The sequence below is a fragment of the Quercus robur genome, chromosome 6 (genome assembly GCF_932294415.1).
Source record: "Quercus robur chromosome 6, dhQueRobu3.1, whole genome shotgun sequence".
Taxonomy (NCBI): domain Eukaryota; kingdom Viridiplantae; phylum Streptophyta; class Magnoliopsida; order Fagales; family Fagaceae; genus Quercus; species Quercus robur.
The window spans coordinates 9,359,229-9,376,544 of NC_065539.1; positions in this window are offsets into that span (position 1 = coordinate 9,359,229).

A 17,316-nucleotide genomic window follows, 5' to 3' on the forward strand; every position below is an offset into this window, starting at 1 on the left:
GGCTGGTTAGTTGAAAATTTGGGCGGCTTCAACTCAGCGGACTGAACAGGTTTGACATGTTTTTTTTTTTAGTTATGCATTGTCTACTAAACTTCAAGTTTTATTTTATTATTTACAAATAAATTTAAAAAGTATTTCCTATAATCTTATAAACCATTAAAAGACTGATTACAACAACAAATATGAACTTAAAAAAAAAAAAAATGAAAACACAGGAAGTGTAACGACCCAAGGAAAAACACTAGTCACATCTGCGCTATACCTCAAAAGGACTAATCACAATTGATGCTCCTTGTAGTTGTTAATAAAGCCCAGTTCAACCCAGTAAATACCCGATGTAGGACTCATCACACACCCACACACATCATTAAAAGAAACATGCCATAATCTTTTTATTATTTACAAATAAATTTAAAAAGTATTTCCTATAATCTTATAAACCATTAAAAGACTGATTACAACAACAAATATGAACTTAAAAAAAAAAAAAAATGAAAACACAGGAAGTGTAACGACCCAAGGAAAAGCACTAGTCACATCTGCGCTATACCTCAAAAGGACTAATCACAATTGATGCTCCTTGTAGTTGTTAATAAAGCCCAGTTCAACCCAGTAAATACCCGATGTAGGACTCATCACACACCCACACACATCACACAATCAATCAAATTGGGGTATCATAATCTCCCCCACTTAAATCCCTAACGTCCTTGTTAGGGCCCACTTTGTGGGGTAGTGTCTCTGAACCCACATGGGATTATCAGGCCGGCTCTGATACCATATATAACGACCCAAGGAAAAGTGCTAGCCACATCTGCGCTATACCTCAAAAGGACTAGTCACAATTGAAACTCCTTGTAGTTGTTAATAAAGCTCAGTTCAATCCAGTAAATATCCGATGTGGGACTCATCACAGACCCATACACATCACACAATCAATCAAATTGGGGCATCACAATCTCCCCCACTTAAATCCCTAACGTCCTCGTTAGGGCTCACTTTGTGGAGTAGTGTTTCTGAGCCCACATGGGGTTACCGGACCGGTTCTGATACCATATGTAACGACTCAAGGAAAAACGCTAGCTACATCTGCGCTATACCTTAGAAGGACTAGTCACAATTGAGGCTCCTTGCAGTTATTAATAAAGCCCAGTTCAACCCAGTAAATACCCAATGTGGGACTCATCACATACCCACACACATCACACAATCAATCAAATTGGGCATCATAGGAAGTGTCCACACTTTCTCATAGATCGAAGTACACGCATCTTATTGTATTGAGTATTTTATATTTTCTAACATTTTGTCCAAAAAAAAAAAAAAAAGAAGAAAAAAAGCTTTAAACAATATGTATGTCATTTTGTATGCTTACGAATATGTTAGAAAAGTATAACAATCTATATATGTTGATATTAACATAATGTAAATCAAGGATTTAATTTAAAAAAAAAAAAAAAAACTTAAATTTGATAAGAGATATGGCTAACAATGGATGAAGTTTACTATGGATATTATTATCAGAAAGATCTGTTACAAATCAAGGTTGGGACATGAATCAAGGGAGAAATCTACCACAAATCATGTTCATTCACAGGGGTGGCGGCAAATACAACCGTAATTTGGTGCTTTGACGGTGTCGCAAAATCCAAGAGCTACAGCTCCACCATATTCTGCCTTACATATTGAATCACAAGTTTCACTATCGCAAACTACTCCTAAAAGGCCCATTAAAAAAAAATAAGCTCCTTCTTTCCAGGCGAATGGGTCGTCGCAGTTCCCTAATGCTTGTGCCCTCATAATCAAGTCATTGCCTGCACTCAACATTACATGTAGTACTAAGAATTTGTATAAATTAATCTTAGAAGATGTGATTTTCTTTGTAAAAAATTGTAAAAATCAAATCCAAGCTTCTCATTTACTTTTCCCTAAAAAAAAAAAAAAATCTCATTTACTTTACATAAAAGTTACTACATAGTTCATACAACTTCATAGACTCATAGTTCGTAGTTCATACAACTAGGAAGAGTAAAATGTTTTGAATTTATTTTCCTAGCTTGGTTCTATTTATTTTATAGATCTCAAAACGGAATGTAACATTAAAAGTTTAAAGTCCAAATTACTCATCTAAATGGATTTTTTTTTTAGAAGAATCTAGATAGATATTCATTTAGACAAATTAACGAATGATGAAATAATTACCAGAATTGAGCAAGAGAAAAACTATAAATACAGCAAACTTTGAGATGCTCCTCATGATTTCTCTCTCTCTTTCTTTCTTTGATGGATTCTTTCTTTTGATACGATGGAAGCAAGTAAGGTGGTGGGAAAGTGCCTTAAAGGTATTTATAAGTGTTAATGTTAAGTTATACCAATTTATTTCTCTCTTCAAAAAATATCATATTATACACAGTTTTCATTTTCCTTCTAGAAAAAAAGATACATTCATATTCATTGCTTTAAACGTTACAAATTGACTTGTATAAAAAAAGTTACAAATTTGACTAAAAAAAGGTTACAAATTTAATACCAGTAATTATAACAAGACAATAAGGAGTAATGCTACATCTAATGTCTACAGCACTTTCAAAATAATTTTAGGTGGTAAACATGCTACCACATTAACATCTCTTTTTTATCCACTAGTAATAGCTTGTCAACTATGATTTATTTTGAAATTATTGTGAAAATTTTGTGGAAGTAATATTATTCAAAAATAATTTTTCTCTAACTTTAATTTCTTTCCCTAAGAATAATGCTGTATTCATAACATTTTCACAATAAATTCTAGGTGGCACGTTTTTACCAGTGAATAAAAAAGTGCTGCCAAGTAGTGAGCTTAATTAGATAAGAAGGAAAAAGTTTGGTTCCAAATATGTTTGAAGCCTTGGTGAGTCATGTGAATTGCACATGACAAGACACATGTTATTTTTCAATTGGTGGTTGGAGACTTGGACTCCAAACATGTTTGGACCAATACAAAATATAAAGTGTTTGAGACCAATACGAAATAGGAGATGTTATTTATGTATATATAAAGTGATATTTTAATATAAGAAAACCCACAAAATGACATCATATTATATTTTATTAGACTTTTAAGGAGATTGTATTGGGTGTTGGGGTTTATGCCCTAAAATCCAATTTATTGGCATGTCATATATAATTAAATTGTTTAATTATATGAGACTATTTATAAATGAACTAATGGAACATTATTATAGTTTTTGAGATGCATTGTATGTGATTTAGTCACAGAAGATATAAATCACAAGTTCTTTGTAAACTCAAAACATAGTTCGTAGTCGGTGATGAAATTTGGCATTTCATCTGCGAAGACTATAACTCATCAATTAAGATGGTTTGTCTTGATCATGGAAGTGGAGACTTCTAGTTGATGTGTTGATGTGTCTTAAATTTTAAGACATATTGAACTAGACCGTTGTGAGATTAATTATTCAATCAACAACTGTCACCTGAATAATTATATGAAACTCAAAACATAGTGCGTAGTTGGTGATGAAATTAAGCATTTCATTTACGAAGACTATAACACATCAATTAAGATGGTTTGTCTTGATCGGTGGCCTTGGCTTGTCCATTCCCCTGAGGGTAGGTAGTAGAATATCTGTTCTTGATCTCTAACTCCCTACAATATCTTCGGAAGATTTTGTTGTCAAATTGAAGACCATTATCCGAGATAAGTGTGTGAGGAACTCCAAACCTTGTGACAATGTTCCTCCAAATGAACTTTTTAGCATCCACATCTCGGATATTAGCAAGTGGCTTAGCTTCTGCCCATTTGGTAAAGTAGTCCGTGCCGATGAGGAGCCATCTTTGGATCCCTATAGCTCGAGGAAATGCTCCCATTATATCCAAACCCCACTGAGTGAATGGCCAAGGGCAAGATAATAGATTCAGGACTCCCCCTAGCTGATGAATATTTAGGGCATACCTCTGACACTGGTCACATTTCTTCACATAATCTTGGGAGGTTTTTTGCATGCTAGGCCACTAGTATCCCTGAGTGAGGGCCCTATGCGCTAACGACCTACCCCCTGTATGGCTCCTACATATGCCCTCATGTAGCTCTTCCAACAAAGGCTTCATTGCCTCAGGGTGTACGCACAGCAAATATGACCTCGAGTAAGAACGCTTGTACAACTTCTGCTTCTCAGATAACCAATAGTGAGGAGTGCTTTTACACACCTTCTTTGCCTCACACTTGTCCTCAGGCAATATCCCTTTCTTCAGAAAGGTTACAATGGGGTCCATCTAGCTCGTCACCACATGGAGGTTATATACCCTGATCGGGGATACCTTTGTGAGACTTAAGTTATCCATGTCTTCAACAACAACAACCTGAGGAAGATTTGACCTTAAGGAAGTGGCCATAATTGCTAGATAATTTGCATGAGAGTTCTGTCCCCTAGGGATTTGCTTCAATACAAAACCCTTAAACTGAACACGGGCATTCTGCACCTTAGCAAGGTACCCTTGAATCCTCTCATCCCGAGCTTCAAAGTCTCCATTGACTTGGCCCACGACCAATCTAGAATTAGAGTACAACTCAAACACTTCTCCTCCCAATTGCCTGACCATAGCTACTCCTGCTAGTAGGGCCTCGTACTTGGCCTCATTATTGGTGGCTAGGAAACCTAATCGCAACGATTTCTCCATTATCAGCTTCTCGGGAGTTATCAACACAATCCATATTCCCGCTCCCTTTTGGTTAGATGCTCCATCTGTATAAACCTCCCACAGGGGAACAGCAATGGCTGACATGACCAATATCCCCATAACCGCTTCCTCCTTCTCAATGGTACCTTCAGTGAAATCTGCCACAAAGTCTGCCAGGATCTGTCCTTTTACGTTGGTTAGAGGCGTGTACTTGACATCATAGGCTCCCAGCCTAGTTTCCCAATTAGCAATCCTGCTAGTATAATCTGATTTCCTCAAAAGAGCTTGCAAAGGGAACTGGGTGAGCACTACAACGATGTGGGCATGAAAGTAATGAGGAAGCTTCCTAGTGGCATACACTATAACTAACACCACCTTCTCCAAAAGTAGACAGCGTGTCTCAGCCTCCTGTAAAGATTTACTTATGTAATAGACGGACCTCTGAATTCTGTCCTCATTTTTTACCAAGACTAGCTAATAGCATAGTTCGTGACTGCCAAGTATGCATACAACACTTCCTCTTTCTCAAGCCTGTAGAGTATAGGAGGATTGGACAAATATTGTTTGAGGTCTTCAAAATCTGTTACGCACTCCTTAGTCCATCGAAAATCCTTCCACTTATGAAGTAGCTGGAAAAAAGGACGACACATGTCCGCAGATCGAGAAATGAACCTATTTAAGGCCGCTGCCATCCCAATCAACCTTTGCACCTCCTTGAGATTCTAAGGAGGATGCAAACTATTAATAGCCTTAATTTACTCGGGGTTGACCTCAATCCCACAGTGATTAATCATGTAACCCAAAAATTTGCCCGAGCTGACCCCAAAAGAACACTTAGACACGTTTAGGCATAGCTTATGCTCTCTTAGAACTAAGAAAGTCTCCCTAAGTTGGCCATATGCTCTACTACTTGCCTGCTCTTGACTATCATGTCATCAATGAATGCTTCCATATTCCTCTCGATTTGCGATTCAAACATCTGCGTCACCATTCTTTAATACGTGAATCCTGCATTTTTGAGGCCAAAGGGCATCACCCGATAATGATAGTTCCCATTAGGAGCACGAAAGGCCATTTTCTCCTGGTCAGATAATGACAGGGGTATTTGATGGCAACCTTGAAAGGCATCCAAGAAACTCATCCGAGAATGTCCTACTGTGGCGTCCACCAGCTGGTCAATTCTAGGAATGGGGAAGGGGCCTTTTGGACAGGCTTTATTCAAGTCAGTGAAGTCCACGCACACTCGCCATTTCCCATTTTTCTTCTTAACTATTATTGTGTTGGCCAATCACTCGGGATAGAAAATCTCCTTAATGGCCCCAGCCTGCTGGTCCATTCTAGGAATGGGGAAGGGGTCTTTTGAACAGGTTTTATTCAAGTTAGTGAAGTCCACGCACATTCGCCATTTCCCATTTTTCTTCTTAACTACTACTATGTTGGCCAACCACTCGGGATAGAAAATCTCCTTAATGGCCTTAGCCTGCTTCAACTTCTTTACCTTTGTCTTAACTGCCTTGGCGTGATCTTTGAATGATTGCTAAAGAGGTTGTTTACGTGGCATGGCCTCGGTATTAACATTTAGCTGGTGACATATAAACCTGGGATCAATTCCTGGAACATCGTAAGCATTCCATGCAAAAACATCAATGTTAGCCTCCAGAAACTTCACCAACTCTGCCTTTTCCAAGGGTGGCAATTGAGATCCCACTTAAAAATTTTGCTTCTGATCCAGCCCTATTATCACCCTTTCTAGCTCCTCTAATAATTCTTTGGATGCCTCGGTCTGCTGTCCCTTGGTAGGCCCATTTAGTTGCTATGGGACTGGATCTTTAATCACCATAACAGGACCTGAAGGCCATAGCGTTATTGTTGACACCAAGCACTACCTAGTCGTGGCCTGATCACCCACCAACTCTCCCACTCTCCCCGGAGTAGGATATTTGACCTTCAGGTGTAAGGTTAAGGGCACAACACCCATAACATGAAGTTAGGGTCTAGTCAGGATAGTTGTGTAAGGGGAAAATGCTTTTACTACTATGAAATTAACTTGCACCTCCATATCCCTAACTTGTACGGGTAGTCTTATCATTCCCCGGGAGACCACCACACCTACAGACATAACCCTAGTGCCCGAGGTCCCATTATTCCCTGGTCTGGCAAGGATTACATTGATGGTACCTAGTGCTGGTCGAGGGGAGCTACCTTTATGAAACTCAGCTCTTGAGTGACTGAACTGCCTTGTAGGCTAATGCAAAAACTGATTGAGCTCCTTGCCCTCGCCAACTGGTTTAGGTGATCTCGCAGGGTTTTGCAATCCTATATAGTATGCCTTTGGTCTTGGTGGTAATGGAAATAGAGGCTTTGGTTCCATTTGGATGAGTCCCCGCCCATCTTATTGGGCCATTTAAAATAAGGCTCATTCTTAATTTTCTCCAATATGTGATATACTGGCTTTTTAAACAATGAGTTAACCAATTGAGCCCCTGTGGATGGCACTTGATTAGGGAACTCTCCTCGGGGGCGATTACCCTGGTATCCTCCTCTCCGAGGATCCCGCATCTCAGGGAACATTTTAGCCTTACCCTTTCCCTGTGTTAGGTCTTCCTCCACCCTCTTATACTTATCTATGCGATCCATAAGTTGGCGCATGTTCAAGGTGGACTTCATCGTCAATGACTTCCTTAACTCGTGCTTGGCAGGTAGCCCGAATTTGAAGGTCCTCATAGCCACATCCTCAAAATTTCCATAGATCTCATTATATGTTTCCCAGTATCTGTCTGAGTAAGTTTTGAGGGTTTCCCCTTTCCTCATCGCCATAAACAGCAAAGAATCTACAGGTTTGGGGATCCTATTGCATGTTATGAATCTAGCCACAAAAGCTCTCGTTAGCTCCTCAAAAGATCCCACTGATCCTTCTTCTAAGGCGTCAAACCAACGTATAGCCATAGGTCCAAGACTAGAGGGGAACACTTTCCACATTAGAGCCTCATTGTTGGTATGAACTACCATCTTATGATTAAAGTGGCTGACGTGCTCCACGGGATCAGTCCTCCCACTGTAAATGGCAAACGTCAGCTGAGAAAATCGATGAGGAAGCTTGGCCTTGTTAATCCTTCTGACGAAGGGTGATTTAGAAATTTGCTGTTGGGCTTTACTCATTGCATCATTCCCTATGCCATGGTGGGAAGACCTTTTCTCTCGGTCATGACTGCTCTTCTCCCACTTGTCCTTGTGCAAAGAAGTTGAATAAGACTCACTAGATGGAGTTCTAGACCTGCGCCGATACAAATGGTCCCTGCTTCCTTTAGAATCATCACTTGGTGGGGAAGAGGGGCTTCTTCTTTCATGTTCCCTGTGCCTCAGCTTGCTGTGCAAGCAATCTATTTCCTGTTGCAACTTCTGCGTCTCTTGATCATGCAAGGCATGACTCCTAGTATTTGAATGACTCTGCTCAGTATGCTTAGTGTGGTAAGACTCCACCACGACACTTGGGATATGTTACCTATCTCTCCTTCGCTCCAAGTTAACAAACTGGTTCTCCCTTAGGAAGCCAACTAATTCCTTCCTATCTTGGCCTATGTTAGCCATAAGTACTCAGGACGGATCCACCACACCTTGTTGTTTCCACAAATGGCGCCAATTGTAAGGACCAAAAGATCTTGCAGCCCAAGCCCATTTAGAACAGTGAGTTGTATAATTCAACCTTGGCCCAAATCAATAAAATTTGTAAGAGGGAAACGAACAACAAGAAGGGGCTCTGCCCGTGGATGAAGATAGAGAAGAAAATGTTTATTTTATAGAATAGAAGAGCATATATCCCTCCACAAGCTTGCCCAAGGAGGTTAAGATTGTACAAAAAGTTATACTGTTCACTCTCCTCTCTCTATGTTCTTCTTGTCTCTGTTTAGTTCTTCTATTTTTAGACACTTGTGTTTTAGATCAATTTTTCTATAAACCCCCCTTTTCTTATATACTTCTCATTTCTTTATATCTCAACCACCCATCCCTATCTAACTAGCTTCCTCTCATGACCCTTGTCTTTTTCTACATCTAAAGAAGATGGTGGAATGAGCTTGCTTAGCTATGACTTGCACTATTTAAGTCACTTCCTCATCAATGCAACTGCTAAAACTGTTGCGCACCATTTAATGTGGAGGCGACAGACTACTCCAAGCTAGAAACTTCCCCTCTCTCTCTCTCTCTCTCTCTCTCTCTCTCTCTCTCTCTCTCTCTCTCTCTCTCTCTCTCTCTCTCTCTCTCTCTCTCTCTCTCTCTCTTGGAAGCCCTTAGAGTACTTTGACTCATCTCCTCCTTTCCTCGGCCATCTATCTTTCTCAGGCCTGTGGACTGTGACATTCCCACAGTCATACTGCAACTCTTCAGATCCATTCTCAGTCCTCGGGCACCCACATTAATTATTTATATGAATTTATTATAAAATTTGATAATTAGGATAATTATTACTATGTATTTATTATAATTGTATATGTATGTTGAACTATCTATTACTCCATTTTTTTTTTTCAAAAAATAAAGTCAAATTGTATACATATATCCAAAATGCACATACAACCACAATAAATTTGTACATGTAAGCCAATAAATCATTGATAAGTTTATTTTTTCTTGAAAATTATACATTACAATTTACAACTCATAATTGGGTATTTATTAAATATTAACGTGTGCCTTTGGGGCACTTGTTAACAATATTTGGGTTTGATTAATAGGTGCCCTTAGGGCATCTATTAATGAGAAATATTTTTTAAAAAATTTGAAATCACTTTTATGCGAAATATACAAAGATGTCAAAAAAAATTAGTTACTTTTTTTTTTCCTCATAAAAAGTTTTTAAACCAATGCTCTTAGGTCATCTGTTAACTTTTACCTCAAGGTAATTAATAGGCATTTATTATTAATTATTAATAAGAATTTATTATTTATTATCAATAGAAATTTATTATTAATAAAAAATTATTATTATTATTGGTATTATTATTATTTATGTATATAAAATATGAAATTTGATAATTATGATAGGTATTAATAAGTATTTATTATGATTGTCTTTTATATAGAACTATTTATTCTACCATTTAAACAAGGAAAAAGTTAACAAAGGTCCTAAGGGCATTGATTTATAAATTATTTTTAGAAAAATTTTATGAGAAAAAAAAAATTGATTTTTTGGACAACTTTATTTTCCATGAATGTGGTATTAAAATTTTCCTAAAATGGTCCATTAACAAATACTCTAAGAGCATCCATTAATTTTTTTTTTTGGAAGAGAGCATCCATTAATTGGATCCTATAAAGAAATATAATGTGACAATATTCTAATTGAGAATTTAAATATAGAATAAATAATCTAAACTCACTTAAAAAAACAATATATATTAGAATATCTATAACATTTGACTGAACTCATAATATTTTTCCTAGAACATTTTTCATAACATTTTCACAATAAATTTTAAGTGGTAGGTTGTTACTAGTGGACAAAAAAAAAAAAAAAAAAAAAAAAATTAGAACTAGTAACAACTTAACATCTAAGATTTGTTGTGAAAGTGTTCTGAAAATATTGGGGATGTAACACTTCTCTATTTTCCCCTCATAAATCTAAATTACATGTCATACCCTCCATCAAATCTTAATTGATTTAAATTTCTATTCCATATTTAAACCCTCCTTCAAAATATTATTAAATTATATGTTAACCAAATAGTAGAATACCTAGTTTCATATACAAATACAATCATAATAAATATCTATAATGTTTCTTAGATAATAATAATAATAATAAATATCTATATTAATTACCATAATTATTGCATTACATATTTAAACAAAAAATAAAAAAGAGAAAAAAAAAATCATATTTTGTTCAACTTTCCTATGCATTGTCATTACACGAGTTATCAACTAATTGGAGTGTAAAATTGTAATAAGGACTTAAAAAATTATATGGCAAAATATTATGAAGTCAACCAAAAGTCAAATGTAAGGATTCTATTGAATTGACCCTTGTGTTGTAGTTGAATTCGAGGATAGTTAGGACCTCTGAGAGAGAGAGAGAGAGAGAGAGAGAGAGAGAGAGAGAGAGAGAGAGAGAGAGAGAGAGAGAGAGAGAGAGAGAGAGAGAGAGAGAGAGAGAGAGAGAGAGAGAGAGAGAGAGAGAGAGAGAGAGAGAGAGAGAGAGAGAGTATTCTTTTCTTATTATCCTTTACAACAATACCTCCCGACCTTTATACAATCTGCAACTAATGGCTCTATAACTAACTAGCACAACTGTATAACTAACTCTTGCACAGCTGGCCAACCCTACTAACTACCCTTTTTTTTTTTGAGAAACAAACATACATACACACACAAAAGGGAGAGGGAAAGAAGTTTTAACATAAAAGCACACCACAACTCCACTCAAAAGTCATGGTAACTTTTAAGAGAGGGTGGGGCAAGTTATATTACACACAACATACTCTCTTAAGTAATATGGGACAATTACCCTTTTTTTTTTTTTTTTTTTGAGAAACATACACACACATACAAGGGAGAGGGAAAGGGGTTCTAATACAAAAGCACACTACAACTCCACTCAAAAGTTATGGTAATTTTTAAGGGAGGGTGAGACAAGTTCTACTACACACAACACACTCTCTTAAGTAATGTGGGACAATTACCCTTTTTTTTTAAGAAACAAACAAACACACACACACACACACACACTCACACAAGAGAGAGGGAAAGAGGTTCTAACATAAAGACATACTATAACTCTACTCAAAAGTCATCGTAACTTTTAAGGAAAAGTGTGGCAAGTTATACTATACACAATACACTCTCTTAAGCAATGTGGGACAATTACCCATTCTTTTTTTTTTTTTTTTTTTTGAGAAACAAACACACACACACACACAATACAGTACAAATGTGAAGCTAATGCAATCAGCAATACAACAATGCAGTCAATGCCTCAGCAATACACAATGCAGTTTGTTAACAACAATCCTAACGTCAAAGGTCTTTTTTTTTTTTTTTTAAGAGTTTCAACTAAAAGTCAAATGTTTTTCTTCGATTTTAAATAGATTATATATATATATATAAAATATTAATGGTTCTTAATTGTCATGATACTTTTTTTTTTTTTATGAAATAATTGTGATGATACTTACTTTGCTGGTATCACAAATTTATTTTTTGAGATAAGTCAAGGTTGTAACCATTCTCCATCCATTGCTAAGATGGTTATTATTTTTATTTTTATTTTTCACATTGCGAATACGGTGTTGTGATAGAGCATTAAATTAAAATTGATTAAAGTTAGAGAATGTAATTTGTGATTTAACTGGGGAAAAAATTGTGTAAGTTTAACTTGACGGGATTGGATAGGACCTTAGGAGAAGAGAAAAGTGGATGTAGACAACGTAAAAGAGAGGGGTACAAAGTAGCCAAACACTAAATCGAGAGAAAAATGGAGAGGAATGCGTAAGTGTCTAGAATTTGAGAAATTTATGTGGATTCAAAATTAAGGATTTGGGTGGGTGTTTTAAAAAATGGGATTGGGTAAATAAATAAGGAAGTGGAATTAATAAAGAAAATGAAATACATGATGAGGAATTTAAGGGCACGTTTGGTAGACTGTAATAGACACTGTAATGTAATAGTTATTCATATGGTTTAGCTATTTAATAGTTTGGTTATGTTTTTACTACAGGAAATAGTCATTCCTTATGAATAACTATTCTTTAAAATGAAGAATAACTATTCCTCTCTAAAAAGATTGTAATAGCTATTCCTTAGTAGATGTAATAATTTCTAACATTAATATATTTCCAAATAAATAAACTTTCTATATCTACCTAACAATTATGGAAATAAAAAATCATCAAAAAATAACTCATCTCTCTAAAATTTAAAATATATTATTTTCTAGGAAATATAATTCTATGAGTGAGATATTTCCTAAAATAGATCATAAGTTTTATTCTAATATTACAACTCACAACCAAATTAATGAACAGGTTTAGTTATTCCATTACAACATATTTTATTCCTGGTAATAAAGATTACCATTTCTGTTGTAATCCACATTCAGTGTACCAAACATGCCCTAAGTGTAAAAGGGAGTGGTGCTTACTACAAATGTTGATAACTTGTAAAAGAGGGTTTTATCATATGCATGTGGATTTCTTGTTGTAATCAACTTGTCATGTCGCTGAGGAAATTTTGTTTTGGATTCTTTGACGGGTTTAGGACTTTAGGCTCATTTTAATATGCATGCCAAATAGGAACGCTCTTTTTTTTTTTTTTTTTTGATAGAATATACGCTACTCTTAATCTTTGTTTTGGTATCATGACAGGTGTGAACGACTTTTACACTTTTATTTATTTCTCTTTCCATTATAATTTGTTTGTCCGGTTTGAAAAGTCAAAATTTTTAAAGGAACATAATTTATTGTCTTGTTTGCCTTATAAAAATATAAAAGTTTACAAAACTACCCTTAACTAAAGGCGAAACTACAAAATTAGTCCCTCAAGTTTACCCTATGTGCGCAATTGGTCCCTCAAGTTTGAAGCGTGCACAATTGATCTCTCAAGTTTTCAAAATGAGCAATATAAGTCCTTTTAATAACTGTCATTAACGGTGTTACTTATGTGGCTAACGGAATATTGATTTGACATTTTGTTTTAATAATGTGGCATATTTTTAATTAAAAAATTACAAACTAAAATTACACATGAGAAACATTATTTACCAAATTAAAAATCTATTTTCTACCAATTGTAAACACCCAGCTACGACTTAAAAAAAATAATAATAATAATCTGAGAGATCCAAAAGGTATGCTTTTTTCGTTGCTTCCTGTCCAGTCTCTCATCATGCAACACCCTGTTTTTATTTCGTTCTTTTAAGTTTTGCTGCTTCTCTAAAACATAAAAAAGACGACGACGACGACGATGTCTCTATAAACTTAAATCTAGAAACACTTCCTTGCTTTCTTTCTGTTCTTTTTTTTTTTTTTTTTTTTTTTTTTGTTTTATTTGAGAGATCTATTGGTGAGTGAGTTTGTGAGTCCCATTTATTTATATATATATATATATATATATATATATATATATATATATATATATATATATATATATATATATATATAAAGGACCTTACCACAAACACACACATCTCTCAATTAGTATTATTAGCTAGGGTCACAACGGATCTAGTTTTGGTTATAAGAAAGCGGTGTTTTGAACCATATTTATCCTCCGGATCTAGAATTGGTCTTTGCTATTCACATTAGATCTGACCTAGATTTCAGATATTAGATTTAGATCTGGGCAAAACATACATAATTGAAATTGAAACCAACCAATGTGTTAGATATAGATCTGAAAGAATTGAATTGATTAGTTTTTTCTTAAATAGATCCAGGAATCGCAGTACTAACCATTTTTTTTAAAATTAATTTTGTTTATTTGATTTTAGAACGAACAATGGCATCACATATTGTTGGATACCCTCGCATGGGCCCGAAGAGAGAGCTGAAGTTTGCATTGGAATCGTTCTAGGATGGAAAGAGCAGTGCTAAGGAATTGCAGAAGGTGAGTGCAGATTTGAGGTCATCCATGGGTGTTTACAATTGGTAGAAAATAGTCTTTTAATTTGGTAAATAATGTTTCTCATGTGTAATTTTAGTTTGTAATTTTTAATTAAAAATATGCCACATCATTAAAACAAAATGTCAAGTCATTGTTCCGTTAGCCACATAAGTAACACCGTTAATGGCAGTTAGTAAAAGGACTTATATTGCTCATTTTGAAAACCTGAGGGACCAATTGCGCACGCTTCAAACTTGAGGGACCAATTGCGCATATAAGGTAAACTTGAGGGACTAATATTGTAGTTTCGCATTAACTAAATTTGTCTTTTTTTTTTTAAAGAGTTATTCTTAATGAGATAACTAAAAAAAATGCCCCAATTAGTAGGGATGACAATTTTTCCCCGCCCTGCAAAGGTAGTGGGGCGGGGATGGGGCAAGATTTTAGCCTTGCATCACGGGGTGGGGCAGGGATGGGTTTAAACTTTTTAGACCTACCTTGCCTCGCCCCACCCTGCCCTGCGTTGCTAAGAGTTATAATTGTAAATTTTTCATACCCTAAAACCCTACTGTTTAAACAAATATATCAAAATTGGCTTATTTTATTCTACCCAATGTGGTTCTCTGCCTTTATTTTGTCATGTGTTATACTATGAGATTTTTTTTTTTTTTTAAATTTTTTTTAATGATTGTCTTGTTATACACTTAGATATATTATTCAATTTTTTCTAAAAATTGATTTGATTTGATGGGATAAATTTAGTTGTAATTTCAAATATATTTTTATTAATGAATTAGGTTTCATTAAAAAAATTGTATTAATTGTAGGGCAAATTAACAAAAAGTAGAGTTTTACGAGATGAGGCGGGACTTCGAGGGGCTCCAAGGGGTGGGGATGGGGTGAGAAAGTTTTTCCCGTCATGTGGGGCGGGGACGAAAACCCCATCCTTCGACCCCCTTCGACCCCGCCGCACCCCATTGCTATCCCTACCAATTAGATTGATTTTTTTTTAAATATTTGTTAGTTTTCTTTTCAAATAGTTTTGAAAATAAAGTAGGGGTATAATAGGAACATTAGTAAATTAATGACTTATTTTTAGAAACATGACAATATTTTGGAACATCTCAAAATAGAATAAAGGAGAAACAAACTGGGACGGAGTGAGTATTTTTTAGAACAATATAAAATGTTGGTTCTTAAAATTTATGGCCATAAACAAGCCAAGTTAGGCCAAGTATTATGATTTCAGGCTTATTCATTAATTCCTTTGATTTGTGTTCGAGCTTATTATCAAACAAAATTATATATTCAAGTTTGGTTTATTTTCTTGTTGAATAAATTTGAGCTTATTTATGAACTACTTGATTAACTTAATCTTTTCCATTACGTAGTAAAAGCACGATAAAAAATTTTAACTCTTCTTCTTTTTCTTCTTTTTTGAGAGAAATACCCCTTCTTAAATCTATGAATTTTTCAAGATTGCTATTGGTAGAATCCAAGTTTAGTTGTATCTTGGAAATGATTTGCCTACAATCCAATTTATTTAAGTGTGGGTAAATATCGTCTTAAAGATAGCAATTCATTATTGTCTGTAAACCTAGTACAATTTCATTTCTTTTTAAATTTTTTTTTTAAAAAATTCCCAACACTCTGCATAGATGGGGGGCTGGTTTTGTGTGTACAAAGTCCTTCAAAAGATTAAGTACAAACCCATTGTCCTAAAAATTGAGCAGAGCAATTTGCACTATAATTAATGAACCCAACTAAAGTTGCGTTTAGAGAAGGATCTAATCTAATCATAGAGCGTGTGGAGTAAATTACTAAATTTGCCAACTTGGCCTTATATTTTATATATATATATATATATATATATTTTTTTTTTTTTTTGAGAAGAACTTGGCCTTAAATAAAGAATGGTAGAGCCAAGTGGCAAGAGCAATTCCCACCCCCTCCTTTATCACCTCCAAAAATACATGAATAATAGTAGTGTATTATATTAAAAAGTCTCTTTTACTCACAAATACAAATGAAAACCTATCCTAGAGCAAACCATACTTTTTATTCTTCAATTTGAACACAATGTGGTTATATCAAACTTTTATTTAGTTATTTATTTTTAACTGAAATATTTATTAAAAACATTTGGGACAAGAATAACATGCCATTACATATAGGTTGGGACATGAGAATAATCCGCGACAAATCATAGTCACTAGCAAGGGTAGCGACACACACAAGTGTCATTTGGATTTCTGTCGGTGTAGCAAAATCCAGTAGTATTAACTCCATATTCCGATTTACAGTTTGTATCACAAATTTTAGTATTACAACTTTTGATCAATATCCTGTCGCATTCCCCTTTTGCTTGTGCTGTCATAATCAAGTCACTGCCTGCATTCAAAGAAAAAATTACATGTACGACTAAAAATTTGTATAAATCGATCTCAAAGGATGAGATTTTTTGTTTAACATTTTAAAATCAAACCAAAACTTCTAATTTTACTTTACATAAAATTAACTTCATAGTTCATACTAACTAATAAGACTAAAATGGTTTAGATTTTTGCTTTTCTTAGCTTGACTTTATTTGTTTTGTAGGGAAAGTTAGATACTTTGGGAGCACGGTGACATGGTATTCTTGTACATGGTAGACTTTATAATAAATTGAATTTGTAGGACCTACTATGAATGTAAGGAGCACCACATCACTGTACTATGAAAGTACTTTATTTATATATATATATATATATATATATATATATAAGATAGAAATTCTATTTTAGTCTAATCTAAGTGTATATGTGTGTAAAGCTCCCTCTTAGAGACTTGAATTTCAGTCCTTGCCCTCCACATCTCACAAGCACTTATATTTGTGCATTGACTATTACATCAAGGGTGGAGGTGGTATAAAAATACTTAAGAATTACTCGTTTTGTATATCTCAATACAAAATGTAATGTTAAAAGTTAAGACAATTGAGTACTCACCTAAACAACTTATTCGATTTGAAAATTAACAAATGATGAAGTTTTGAAATAT